This window comes from Miscanthus floridulus, chromosome 17, assembly GCF_019320115.1.
Source record: "Miscanthus floridulus cultivar M001 chromosome 17, ASM1932011v1, whole genome shotgun sequence".
Taxonomy (NCBI): Eukaryota; Viridiplantae; Streptophyta; class Magnoliopsida; order Poales; family Poaceae; genus Miscanthus; species Miscanthus floridulus.
The window spans coordinates 58,157,188-58,172,325 of NC_089596.1; the positions used below are offsets into that span (position 1 = coordinate 58,157,188).

Sequence of the window (15,138 nt, forward strand, 5' to 3'; positions counted from 1 at the left end):
AGTTCCAGTTCTCGTTCTGTTGCTGCTGGTTTTGCTGGATGTTAACGATGGCACCTCCCATTTCTGACTGCCATTAAGCATGTTGATGCAAGGTGTTGCGAATTTCCTATTGTGTTTCTTCAATGGTGGTCAGCCTGGTGTTGAGGCAGGAATGATCCATCTACTGGTCATGGTAGCCCATCTACTGATCATGATAGCCATGAGCAGAGAAAGACATACGTCCTCCCTGGTGGCCGCTTAGACTTCTTCATAGTTCTATGGCTCATAGTTGTGGAAGTTCCCTTCTTGCTAGTGCTCACTCGGAGCCTGCTGCCAAGAGCCTTTAGAGTGATGAGGAGAGGGCTACTCCTAACCAGCATGCTTAGGCTAGAACACATGGGAAGGTCCTGCTTGATCCTAGCCTACTTAGCTGGTGAAAGCCGGTCCTTCTGGAATTGGGTCATCACCATGGTATCGAGGCCGTGGTGCACAGGTTATTCTTGCGGAGGCACTCCTACGGGGTGCTGCCTCCTTAACCTATAAGTTGAAAGTGAAAGCATTCATAGTATACAAACTGAGATTCTGGTCTGGTAACGAAATCTTATTTGTATACCCAAGATACATTATAAGAAGTTGTCCATTTTATTTCTTTTTCAACATGTGAGCCTTGAGAAAATATTCATAATCAATATACCAGCAGGGAATATCAATGTGAGAAATTGAAGCATTATCTAACAGACCCAAATTTTGGGCAATGCGAGTGACCAAAGAGGTACACTAAACATCACCCTTGAGCTTGAAAACTTCCTTCCATTGATTCATCATGAATTTAACAAGTGAAACTTTCCTCTGTTCACCATAGCATAAAGTAACTTTAGATCATCTACCCTTTCGGTGCGAAAGTCAGGTCTAGGAAACAAAGAAAATCATATCCACTTGTGCATGAATTGCAGTGTAGGGTGATGGATATCATTAGTACAAGGACGGTAAATGTGAGGTTTTCCAGAAATTTCTCTCTAGAATTTCACCTTATCAAAATCTTGTAGAGCAGTCTACGTCAACTACACACTATGCATTAAAACCTAGATGGAAAGTAAACTCCTTCTAGGGGATAGAAAATTCTTTCCCAAAGAGTCTAAATTTAACTTCAGTATCAGTAGTTTGCAAAGTGCATAGAAATTTTGATGTTAAGAGTTTAGACACTTGCTCTTGAATATTCCAAATATTTTTTCCATCCAACAGCTCTAAATATGAAGTCAAATTCAACATCCATACCTATGGCATGCAAAATGGCTGGATCATAGGCACAAGTAAGAACAAACCTTTGGATTTTCAACTGCTTGAAGACATCTTTCTCCATCTTGTTCCATAACTTGAGATGCTTTTCCTCTAGCAGGATGTTCCTTTTAGCTGATGACGATTGAGGCGGCGCTCCGACGGTGGGGGATGGAACGTCGATTTGCATGTCGGCGCTCGCCCTAGAAGAAGAGCTTCTCGTAGAACAGGATGATCCCACACACTTGAGCTTGCCCAAAAGTTTGCTCATCTTCCTACAAGAATCAACAAATGACAAAACTCGTGGAACGGGTTAGGAAATAAAATGTCAGTGGTTAGCTGTCTGAAAGTCAGTCGTCCGAGGGTTAGAGGTTCTTGATTGCCTAATGAATTTTCTAATTAGAATTTGAACAGAACCTCTACCCTCAATCTCTTTAATTTTTTCTTTCTAATTTTGGCAGCACTTCTTTTCTTAATCTTTCTCACTCTTCGTAATTCCCGCAGTACTTCTACTAAGTGGATTTCTAAACTACGAACTTAGAATTTGGAATTTTGAACTTGGGAGGCTTGATTGTGAATGTGTGTGGGTGAATAAACAACCAGGAGAGGTGGCCTTTTATAGGCAGCGCAGTAGTAGGCCGACCGGCCCCACATGGGGCTCACTTGGCCTCATCTTCCTCTAGACACTTCTTTGCTTCATGCTTAAGCGAGCTTGGTGCTCCTTGGTGTAGATGCACTCAGAAATGGCCGGTGGAGAGTGGAGATGGTGATGGAGGTGATGGGTGGTGGTTGAGAGGGCCCTTTATGTTTCCTGTGGGTCTTGGTTGCCTACATTTCTACCATATACACATATATATGCAATGCAAAAAATATTTTATGATACTATGAAATATAAGAAGATGAATGAATGGTATTTTTAAATTTTTATGCCTCCACGGTAAATATCTTTTGAGTTTTTACAACTCTGTAAAGATTATTTACATGGGGCTTGAATTTTATAATGCCATGGTGAAAAGATTTTTACTTCATTTTTTCCAAATGCAATGCAAATGCGAGAAAGTAAATATGCTAAGGTAAAAGTAAAAAGTAAATATGGTTAACTACCAATTTTTACCTCCTGGCGAGGGTTCAGACTTTTAAGTTCGCCGAATTAGACTTATCTAGTTTTATTCATTCTTTGAGTGCATCAGTCAGCCTCAGAAACAGAGACCCTAATGGTTGCACTAGCCTCTCTTGCCACTCCAATTTAGAGCAATGTTCCGGTCTTGGTTTGAAGACGAATCATTCTTCCTTCCCATTGATGTGGAATCAGATTTCTCTAGCCCTAACATCAATGTGTGCATTTGTAGTGCTCAGGAAAGGTCTCCCAAGTATGAGGGGTGTCTTCATGCCTTCCTACACGTCAACTGCTACAAAATCTACTAGAACAAAGAAGTTTCTTATTTTTACCAGAATATTCTCTGCGATTCCTACAGGATAGCGAACCGATTGGTTAGCTAGTTGCAGGCACATCGATGTTGGCATGAGTGTTGAATAGTTGAGCTTGTCGAAAACCTTCTTGGGCTTGACACTTACGCTAGGTCCAAGGTCGCATAGCGCATGCTCAAATTCTAGTTTTCGATCAAACAATCGATGGTGGGACATCCTAGATCCTTCTTTACAAGTGATGTGTTTAGGATGGCCATAACTACACTCCTCCATTAATTTGATTACCACAGTGGTGGGCAGTGGTCTCTTGTTATTCAGAATGTCTCTGCAGTGCTTCACACAGGTGGGTACCTGAATGGAATCTAGCAAAGGAATATTGATATATAACTTTTGAATTACCACCATAAACTTACCAAACTGCTCATCCATTTTAGCCTTTTGATTTCTATGTGGAAACAGTAGGAGGGTGGTGTCATGAAAATCTTGCATCATATCCTGTTCTTGTGGCTCAACTTCATCGTTCTTCTTCTCTTCAAGTACTGCATCCGTGTCTTACCTATTCTTGTTGGATATGGGGGATCACAACTAGACTTGCCACCCTCTTGTGATTATGGCGTTGACCTTTCAAGGTTAGTGGCAAAAGGCAGAGCAGCGACCAGCTGAGGCTATTTGTGATTCTATCTTTTTATTATAGCTAAGTTGGTCTTTTATAGCAAAAGAAAAAACTATCCATTTTAGTATTTATGTTTTCTAGGGACCTTATCATTAGAAACAAGCTTTTAGAAATACTTTCATTAATCTTAGCTTGTTCTAAGATCAAATCTCTCAGGGATGGTTGTTTGGGACTAGAAGAATTATAGTAATTGCCTAGGTACTTACCTTGGTAATTTGACTGTTGTTGTTGCCATCCTTGCCTTTGTCGTTGTGGAATAGAATTGTTTATGACAATGCTCACATCCTCTTGAGATTTAGGGAAATCAACCCCCAAATATTCTCCACATATGTTTTGGGAACTATAAGCATCTTGAATGGCCCGACAATCTTCTTATAATTAGCTCGTTGTTCAAGCCAATTTAACAAGACGTCCATCTTGGTTGAAAGTGCACACACCTCTTCTGGTATTTCTTCACTCTTATTGCATGCTTGAATATTGCATTGAGACCAGCCTTGATTAGAGGGTATCTTCTCCATGAGAGCTTCAGCTTTTCCAAGGGAGAGTGACATAAATGCTCCTCCAACAGTAGCATCGAGTTGTTCATGAGCTTTCTGAGTTAATCCATGGTAGAAACTTTGCATCAGCAACCAATCTTTCATGCCATGATGAGGACAATCTAAAATGTATTCTTAAAAACGTACCCATGCCTCTAGAATGGTTTCGCCTTTTTTGCTTGTTGGAAGTTGGAAATTTTTTCTCTCAAGGCATTGGTTTTGCCTATAGGGAAAAACTTTGCTAGAAAGGCCTTCGAATACTTTGCCCATGTGTTGATGTCATCTTTGTTGGTGTAGAACCACTGATTTGTCCTTCCCACTAGCGATAATGGAAACAGGCGGAGTAGTATGATATCTTGAACATCGTCCTTGATGGTGATCGTGCTACTAATCTCTAGGAAATTTTGAAGATGAGCACTAGCATCTTCATGTGCCTTTTTGCTGAATTAGGTAGCTTGCACCATGTTGATGAGGCTTGGCTTGAGCTCAAACTCAAGGTTCTTAGTTTTGAGTGTTGGTCCAGTGCGAATGTTCTCAGTGCTTGGAGCAGAGAACTCATGCAGTGTTTTGTCAGCCATAGCTTCAGAAACTGGTGTTGAGCTCCCTCTTGATTGATTTGATTCTGATTGATGGAGATTGTTGGTGAATCACAACCAAATCCTGCAATACCCTGTATAAGATATGAACAAAGACAAATAAGGGTAAGCCTGCTAAAGCATAGGTGCTTAGTTATGATTTCATCAATAAGTATTTATTTGATCAATTCTCTTAGCCTTGTGCCCCTCCCCGGCAACGGCGCTAAGAAGTGCTTGTTGCATTTCTTAGCATCACTCTTTATTAAGTTGTCATCCCAAGTAATGGTGCTAGAAATGCATTGTTGGTAATTATTAAGAACACTCGTAAATTTGGAATAGAATATATGTGTTGAAGTAATCCGCAAGCGCATAGATAATATACAATATAGCATTTCACCCAGGAGTATACTCGGTATTGTTATTTATATTTTACCATAGGGAGGAGCGATGGGGTGGCTAGAGATATTAACAAATATGTATACTTATGATAAGATCATTAACTTTCATGCTTTAACAGGGGTAAGTCAAATGATAAATAAATGATAAGTGTAGGCATTGATAGTAATCCAGAGAAAGAAATAGATACTCATAAATGTAGTATGGCTAGGCAGGAGATTAGTTAAGAGCAAAGATTCCTAAGTCATTTCTTATTTACTAAGTCTTTTGTACACTCTAGTATATATACTTTCATCTATAGCATAACTAACTCTGTATCTATGCATAAGGAACATTACTAAGGAAGATCAAGAACAGAGCTTGATTTCCTTCACAATCAGGTTCTACTTGTTCTACAAACAGGGAGTGGACTTCAAAGGACTCAAGGAGAGTGTCACACTCGTGATTTACCACATGGCCCGGAATGTAGAGTGCAATCCACAGGTAAACAATATTTAAGCACCACACTTACATAATGTCGACCACTTAACTCACTCAAGTACTATGCTAAGCGCTTTGCGAACATATGCATAAATTCATTATCAATCATGACTATATCAAGTATACTACCAAAGCAAACTAGGAACATAATAAATAGAAACATTGTATTGAAGTAGCACAAGTCACAAAATAAAGAGGGATACAATGGCTTTACCGGCCTCCAGATGGTGAATCCCGAATCCTGAGCAATAGCCCAACTCTACTTAAATCTTGCTAGCTAGCCTGTACTAGAACTTGAAGAATTGGAGCTCTATTATGTTCTCTCTGGAAACCCTAATTTCTGATCTGACCTTGACTTATGATTAGGGCTATTGATTGATGCCCTATGGGTGGCAGGGGCTGGTATATATAGGGGAGAGCGCTAATTCTGAGCCCTCGAATCAAACTAACTTGAAAGAATGACGTAGATGTAATCCTTGAGGCGGTGCAGAACTGACATATGAAGGAGGGGCTGCTAGGTGGGGCCACTAGGCCGGCCGGCCTGTAGGTGGGGCTGGCTGGCCCCACCTGTCATCCTCTCGAGGTCTGTTTCGGGGGATGCCTTCTGGTGTCCTCTGGAACCTTCTAGTGCTATTTTCATCGTGGATAAATACATTTAATTCTGACGATTGGGTCCACCTTGACGGTTTTCTGGATAAACCCTGCTGAAAACAGAGATTCACCAAAACTCATGAAAATTGTTAGTTTAAACCCCTAAGTCTATGTTGGTGATCATTTTTATGCATTTATACAAGTTATGTTGACGGTTTATGATGGATGTTAACTACCATCAATAGTGTCTATCTTCTAAACTTTGATAACTTGTATGATTCTTATTAATCAGTTTCTATTATGTCAATTTGCAATGTGATCATAATTTTGTTATTTGGCAATTCTGTAGATTTTGGTGCTTCATATATGAGTTGAAGGTTAGTGGATTCAGCTTACTTGGCTTCTTCCCTGATCTTCAAGTGGTTCCTCGATTCATTGCTGCCGGTGTACGTCGTCTTCTTCCTCCATCTTGTCTTTTTGTTTGTTCCCATTTCTCCCATGTGTTGTTTTCTGTTTCTAGATCTGGAAAGTAGCCCGTGGCTCGGGGGTATGCTTCAAGTCTTGTTGATCAAGTTGGTGTGTGTGGGGTTTCCTTCTTTTACATTTTTGTCCTTCATGCTTTCTTTATTTGTTGTTCTAGTTGGGCTTTTCTTTGGCCCATGTCTTTATTATCTTATTTGGGCTTTTTTTATATTTTTTTCCTTTTCAATTATATTTTTTCTCAGTTGGGTTCTAGTTGGGCTTTTAGGTGGTCTTTGTTTTTTTTTCTTGGCCCTTTTTTTATCTTTTTCGTTGTGGTGATATGTTTGTTTTCTTTTTGGGCCTTCTCTTATTATTGGGCCTCTTAGAATCTACAGTGATTGACAATTATACACATTTAGTCTCTTCTGGATCTTTCCAACGCACTCTGGTCTTTGTTTTTGATTCCCACGGTCATTTACTATCATTTACTCCTCTCTCTTCTCGGGTTGCATGATTGATTGCCTTTTGAACTACTCCTTCGTGTCATTATAACCCATTTCCCTTCATCTCCCCTTTCTCCCTTTCATTCTGTTTGTTCCTCGTGTTGGCCTCTACGTCAGCTTCTTCTACTCTAGGTGCGTCCCTTTTCTTCTTTCTTGTACTTCATTTATGTTTTCTCTTAATCTTTTCTCTTTGTATTGTGATTTGTATTTCAGGTATGATCTTACCTAGATCATATGGTTCTTTTTGTTTTCTTGATTTGGTTTATTTCTTTTTTTGTTCTTCATTCTTCTACTAGTTCATTTCTGTATTACAGTTTCTTATTTTGTTCCTTTTCCTCTTATCTCTTCATTTCTTGATTGATTTTTTCAGTTGTATCTTGATTCATCTAGTAGATTAGGTTTTTTTTAAGAATAAATGTGTTCTTCTTTCATTCTTCTACTACTTGATCTCTGTGATCCAGTTCCTTGTCTTCATCTTTTTGCTCTTATCTCTTCATTTCTTGATTGATTTTAATACAGTTGCATCTTGATTCTTTTTTTGTTCTCTTGTTCTTTCTTTTTCTTTATTACTGGCAGCCTATCTCCCTATTGTGGTTGTCGATTTGGTGATTATCTAACTTCTTGTTTTTTGTATTCAATTCTCAAGATTCATTACTGGTAGCCTATTTGTTTCTGCAGCAGCTGTTAAAGGTATGTGTTTATCTATTCTATTTATTTCTATGTTACTGTGAAATATTTTTGTTAGGTTATCTGTTTTCTTTCTATTAATGTTTAATTTTGTTTTTGAACCTATCTTCTAGGTAATGGCAACATATTAGTTATTCTTCAGTTTTAATTCCAGTTCTTAGTTCATAAACTTTAGTTTTAGTTTCATTTTATTTATTAATTCATTGTTCATAGATTTTACTTTTTTATCTATATGTGTCATCTTAATTATATATTGAGGAGTCTTGTGTGTGTCTTAATCCTGTAGCAGTAAATTAGTGTATGCTATAGTTTGTTTGCTTACTTATCTTGGTGCAGTTACTATTTTTCAGTGCCTTAATCTCTTATCTGCTTTCTTCTTCTTATATTCGTTCAGATTCATATTAGAATGTAGACTACTATCTTAGTTCATTTTTATTAGTTTCAATTTATGATCTATTTATTAATTTCTCATGTTGATGTATGAAGTTTTAAGTATTATTCTAAATTTATTGTTATGAATTTAGCATTGTTTTCTATATTCGAGGCTACTGTTTGACTTAAAATTATTTATTTTTTATTCAGGATGTTTTCTTGTTTATTACAATCGATCTTAAGGTTTTATCCAGGTTTTAGAAAATTTTTGGGGTTAAGATGTTTGGCCTTCAAGTAGGCAATTGTAGTCAGTTTGATTCTATTGTTTCTGTTAACTGCATGGTTGTTGTTGTTTTTTTTTAATTTTTGGTTTTATGTTATTTTTTATGTATTATAACCGTGTCATGTTTTATTTTTGTTTGTTAGGTGTTCAACGTCATGGCTACTGTGGAAGTATGTATTCTATCTATCTCTTATAGTTTCATTTTTATTCTATTTGTGTTTTAATTGCAAATTGATCTAATCTATCTATCATATTTGGTCCTTTTCTTCTTCTTTTTCAGAACAAACGTGTTTCGTTCACTTATGAAGATAGGCGTGTCTCTAAGTATGTCATGGAGTTTCTTGAGCTTCAAGTTGGCCAGCAGGATCATTTGGTGGCTGCTAGAAAATTTGAGAAAATGGTCATGTGAAGACAAAGTAATCTTTGCTGCTCGTGCTACTAAGCAGATTGATGGCAAAGGTTTTGTCAAGAATTTCAAGTTTTGCTATGATAAGGCTGATGACACAGTTTATTGCCTTGTTCACCTTGATGATCTTGCTGCTGACCATCGTCGTTTCACTTATAATGTTGGTGAGGAGACTGGATGTGAGACCCAGCCCATTGGGCTAGTTGGGCCAGACCAAATTCGTGATACTGTAGTGATGAGGTACTAGTATTTTTAGTTAGTTCCATACCGGAAACGGGACGAACGATAAACCAGCTTAAAAGCCTAGACCTGGGAGGCTGTTAACTCCGGATCGATCCTTTTGTGAGAAACGAGGACGAAAGTGCAAGAGAGTTAATTAGCTGGTGTGGCTTGATTCAGCGTGTAGAGTGGACCTTAGCCGTCTTCGCGGGCCATGGCGTTACAAATGGTATCAGAGTCAACTCTCGCGGTTTCATGATTGCGTATGGTCCGAAAGCCTAGACATGTTGTGCATGGCTCCAGAGAGGGCATGACACTTGGACCGGGGAGAGTCGATCCTAAACATTTATCCCGTATGGGTAAGCTGGTTCGATAGCTCGACGAGGACGTCGAATCCTTTGAGGATGGATGGATGTGAGACCCAGCCCATTGGGCCAGTTGGGCCGGACCAAATTCGTGACACTGTAGCGATGAGGTACTAGTATTCCCAGTTTAGTTCCATATCGAAAACGAAACGAACGCTAGACCAGCTTAAAAGTCTGGACCTGGGAGGCTGTTAACTCCAGATCGATCCTTTTGCGTGAAACGAGGACGAAAGCACAAGAGAGTTAATTAGCAGGTGTAGCTCATTCAGCATGTAGAGTGGTCCTTAGCCGTTTTCCCGGGTCAGGGCGTTATACTGTTACCTTTTTTCAAGTGAAGAGTATTATTGAAAGAAAGAATTCAAATAGAGATTTCCTTGATATGGATATTCACATTAAGGTATGTTTCTTATAGTTTTTGTATTTTATTTTTGGAAGTTTTTCCTTTTATTTTTGTCTTGTTGTTTACCATTTTTAGTTTGTAGTTAATATCCTGTATGCTTTTAGGTTTCTTAGAGTGTGTTATCTATAGCTATTTGTTAGTTTTGTGCTTGTTCGTGTTTTTTAGTGTTTAGGTCAGGCAGGTATTATATATATGATCCATTTGCCTTCTTTTTTTGTGATTGTATTCATCATAAGATTGATTATTTATTTTTTACATCCTTGTATTATAATTATTACATTATAGTTTAGGGTGTAAGTTGTGTATTGGTTTCTTATAATTGTATCATACATGTACTGTTTTTGTTGTGTTTTTAAAAAAAATTGTTTTGCTTCCATATTGAAGTAGAATAATGCTGCTGCATGTAAATGATATCTAGTTTTGTATGTATTTGTTTCATATCTTAATTGTTTTTTCTTTTTTAGCCAAATCGTGCTGCTGTAACTGTGGACAATGAAATTGTTTCATTGTTTATGGTTGAGCATCTGGATTTAGTTTCTAGTGGTAAAACCAGACTTCTTGCTGCAAAGGGTCTGGAAAATGAAGACAAGGTGAAGCTGGTAGCTCGTGTTGTCAGGCAGAACCGTGGTGCATCTTTTCTGCCAAAGTATAAGTATGCTTTGGATGGAGTGAATGGTACTATTTATGTGCTGGTTCTCGACGCTGAAGAGGCTCGGTTGATGGCTGGTCATTCTTTCAAAGTTGGAGGTGAAGAAATGAGTTTTTACCGTGTGCTTAACATTGAGCAGAGGTCTGCAGGTGATGACATTTACCAGTCTAGTTATGTGGACAAGGTTTGGCCGTCTCGTGCTGTTTAATTGAAGTTTGTGGAAGTCTTTGGGTTCATGACAAGTAGAAGTTGAAACTCTTTAAGTTAAATTAAGACATATTGTAATGTCTTGTGTTTGTGAACCTGTGGTTTATATGTTGCTACTTATGGATGTTGGTTTGTACTATATATGTCTTCTTTTAAATTTATGTTGTGTTTTGTTTCTTTATATATGCTTATTTAGTGCGCAGGTTGACTGTTTATTGCTAGCAGGTTGCTAATCCAGCCATGTTGAGCGTATAGGTTGAGTGTTTATTTCTAGTAGGCCGCAGGTTGTTATTTAGGTTTCTTTGTACTGTATATACAGTTTCTCATTACAATTTTTACAACATTTTTTTCACTGTAAATTTCTTGTTATAGTGGTGTAAACTTATGTGTTTGTTGGTGTAATTTGCCTTTAATTTGCTTATTTTTCATGATTTGCATTTGTCAATTTGTATTTCTTTCTGTTCTTTTACAATTTTTGCCAATTTGGCTTACATAGAACTTATCTGTTAATTTTTTTTGTTATTTGTATTTCTTTCTGTTTCTATTTGAAAATCTTATAATTTGCCTTCCATAGAACTAATCTGCAAATTTTTATTTTAAATTTGTCTATATTATATGTTTTCATTTTTGATTTATTAAGTATGTGTTATTTGTTTCTTATTTCGTCCCTTAGATCTGCATCTTGTGGTGTTTTCCAATTCGGGTGATTCATGGCTTCAAATCACTCGATTATGTGTGGTTTCAAGATTCAAGTGATTTTTGGCTCTGGCTCACTCGGGTGACAGGATGCCATAAATCACCCAAGTCTGCAGTAGACAGACCCTTACCTCAAATTCTTCCAACATTTGAGCCATTGCGTGGAGGCATCTCAAAATTGCAGAAGCTATTGCTTGCCGATGACGCAACTTGACACAATGCCCATGACACCATCATGGGCCCACCTGTCAGCCTTTGACAGGAGAGATGGTGGTGGAATGGCCATGGCAATTTGGTACAAAATTGAACCGAATATATTCAGGGTCTGCTTGTTAGAGCTTAGCTTCACTAGCGAAGCAGTTTTTTTTGCTTTAGTTCCATGAAACATCTTCACCAATAAAGCTAAAGCTGTTTTCAAAAAAGTTTGGTAAAACAACTTTTAGGTATGATAGCAGATAGAAAATTGGGAGAAGGTAGTATTTTCAGCTTCATCTCGGTTCTTGTGTTGTGAGAGAAGCTGAAAAACAACTTTTAGAGAGAAGTTGTTTCATCTGGATACGCTTGATATAAGAAACTAAAAAACAACTTTGTGGAGTTGGGGGCAAAGCCCTACCAAATAGCCCTCAAGTAGAGGGTATATTTTCTAATGGTATTTGAAATCATATATGAACTCAGACATGATTAGCCGTAGGAGGCGGAATCAGGGGCTCTTCAAGAATCATAAACGGACTTGGTTATGATTTGTGATGGAAGAGACATATATTGATGACTCTTCTAGAGGTGACGCAAGAAAAAATTAGACTTTTAATATTCAAGATAGAATAAAAGGAATAATGTTATAAGGTAATGGGAACGTGGACATGAAATATTTTAGCTTTGTAATAACTTTTTGTAGTTTTGGAAAATAATAATCTAGGTCTATTAGAAAATTGTTTTAGATTTTAAAAAAAGTTCTAGGTTAAGGGCAAAATTGTTCATGTATGGAAAGAAGATGTTTCATCAAATGTTAAGTACGTTCATTAGAAGTAATTAAGAAACATCTCAACAGGTTATAGTATATTCACTTGAGAGAGAAAGAAAAGTATTTTTAATGATTGATTAAAACCTCCGCTTTCTAGATTTAAATAGAAAATAGAATTATGAAATTGCAAGGAAAAACAAATAAAAAAAAGTATGATATAAAGATATGGAAGAACTTAATGGAAGGAAAAATTGTAGAAAAACAAAATGGAAGAAAAATACAAAGAGAAAAGAATGAAAAAAATAAAAAGAAGCAGAATAGAAGTGGAAATGGCCCACATATATGACGTGCTGCTTCGCTGTAAGTGGGCCAACGAACATTGTTGCGTATGCGACATATAGGATACAGCAAACACGCAAAAGGTCGTGACTATCAGATTAGGCAATGTCTCTCTTGTTCACGATAGGCCCAACTTCTCTTCAGCTTGGCCCACCCACTTTGTTTCTTTTCTTCTCAAAGAGAAAAGAAAAAGAAAGAAAGAAAGCTCGATTTTATCTTTTGCAGTTGTTGTACTTAATCCATGTTCGCTATTTTGATAGTTGTAGTGACTATGGTAGAAATAGAACTATATTTTAATCGATGAAGCTTTATTAAATAAAGTTACGAGCCATTGTTGAGGATGGACCTTTAGACATGCCCCTCTTTGTGTGCTTTATTTCTTACTAAATTAGCAAACATATTCATACGTTGCAGCGGAACGTATAACTTATTTTATTTTTTTCTAATATATCTTGAAATCGGACTCTATACCATAGTTAGTATGCTATTCTAACTCTAATGAACACAATTGTGAGTTCAGATCATGGATGGGACAGTAAACCAAACATGACTCTTATGTCTAATTCGTCATATATACTGCTAGCCACATGTATGATATCACCCGAAGATAAGCTTATATGCATTGAGCTACAACTTGGAGAAGATGCTGACAAATCTAACTCTTCTCGGCATTCTCCTCATGCCCTCTCTTATTTTCTAAGCTCTAAGCAGAGTAGAGCTTCGCCTAAGCTTGAAATGGTTGCCTCTCCTTGGTGTGTTGAGTAAGGGGGTACTTCCCTATTTATAGTAGCTAGATGTGGGCCCATAGATCCTGGTGATGTTAATGATGACTATTTGATCTCACAACTATCATAGACTAACTATTCAATATGTGCTCAAGTGTGTTTCCTTGCATGGAACCGAATGGGAGGTAGTTCTACCATGGGGTTCAGGTCAGGCGACCAGGGGGTTGGCAAACGCCCCTCCCCATCCCCTGGGCCCTTCTTGTTTCTTGTATAGATGGGTCCACTTGTCAATGATGGTTCTAGTATAGGTGGTGTTGGTGTGGAATGGACCACGAATGTGGGTCCATTAATCCATGTACATGTCTATCCAACCTTTGGGAGAAAACACACCTTGCATACAATGGATAGAAATGGTTGTAATTGTGTTTCTTGCCACCACACCAAGATTGAGCCCAAGTGGTGACACTTGCCCGGTTGCTCGACCCTGACATGTGGGTCAAATTGGCTCATTTTCAACATGTGTGTTTCTGCATCCAAATATACTCCATATACATGTGGAACCGTATTATTTGCATTGCTAACTCATCATATTGGTAAGGGTGGATAAGGACTAGATGTGGAGATAGAGCCAGACAAAGGGCATGATTTGGGTCAGTCGAACAACTAGGAATGGTTAGGCCAGGAAAAGGAATGACCCTTCATCAAGAAACTTTGGCGGACAAGGTTTATTACACGGTTACAAGTGGCTAGGCTCCTTTGAGTGATCTACCAAGGCTAATGGAACATAATTAGGGAGATAAGTTTAGGTTTCATAAGGAATTCTTAAAAGGTTTTAGAGAGTTGAGTTTTTGGGTCGTTACACAAGCATTGTAAATCATAAGCTTCATGTTTATTTATATACTAGCAAACATGCCCGTGCGTTGCAACGGGAGAAAAAACAAACTATCAAACATAATGAAAAATAACGATAAAAATAGCAAGTGTTTATTTATGTTTTACATACTCTATAAAATTAAAATCTATAATTGATGCTATTTATGATGACTATGACATTCATAATATTAGTTAATGTTGGCAATGATATGATAATATTCTATTAACCGTATATTGAATTAAAATAAAATTATTTTATTTGTTGTCTCTTGTTCCAAAGAACAAAAATATTGAGGTAAATATATCAAACTTTACTTTTCATACTCTCCATGTGCTGGTACAACTAAATATTGAATTTCCTGACAAACTATTGAGGACAAAAAGAATCTACTATAATGGTCAGGCTAGCGCCCGGACGTCCGGGACCTAGGCCCGTGTCCAGACGTAGCCCTACGCCTGCTCGATGCCGCACGCCCTGCCCACTCAGATTCCACGCCGCTCGAACGACTCGCCCCACCCATGTCCCCCTCACGAGCCCACGCCGCCCAAACATCACCAGCATCGGGAAGAGGAGACACCTAGGCGAGGTAGCAAAAAGGCAAGGAGAGAGATGCAACACCCGATCTACTTTTGAAACATCCAAATGAAACATTTACAACATAACTTCGAAATTATTGAAACACTTGCAACATGCGTGTAAAAGCACCTAAAAATGCTTGAAAAAACCATTGCAAAATATATGCAATATCCAGATAAACACACTTACAAACATACGTCTCAAAAAATAGATGAAACATTTAGAACAGACGCTTGCAACATATGCAACATCTTGATCTAGTTTTGCAACATACCTCTAAAATATTTGAAATACTTGAAACATACAATTGCAACATGCGTTTTTAAGCGCACCATCTACTCGCTGCTTGGACGAATGGAGGCTCGTTGATGCGGAGCTCAATGCCAGCTCGGAGCTCGATGCCGCGGAGTCATGTGGGGGACGCCACTGGGCGGGTGGCTGGGCATGGCCCGAAGAGTGGTTGTGCCGCTCCCAGTGACAA

At 38.1% G+C, this 15,138-nt stretch overlaps 1 non-coding gene across 1 annotated transcript; it reads left to right on the forward strand.

Annotated features, from left to right (window-relative positions):
• Positions 1 to 3,994: 3,994 nt before the first annotated feature.
• LOC136519141 (small nucleolar RNA R71) lies at positions 3,995 to 4,105 on the forward strand. The gene has a single exon (XR_010774704.1). It is a non-coding gene; the product is annotated as a small nucleolar RNA R71 (small nucleolar RNA).
• The last annotated feature ends 11,033 nt before the right edge of the window (positions 4,106 to 15,138 follow it).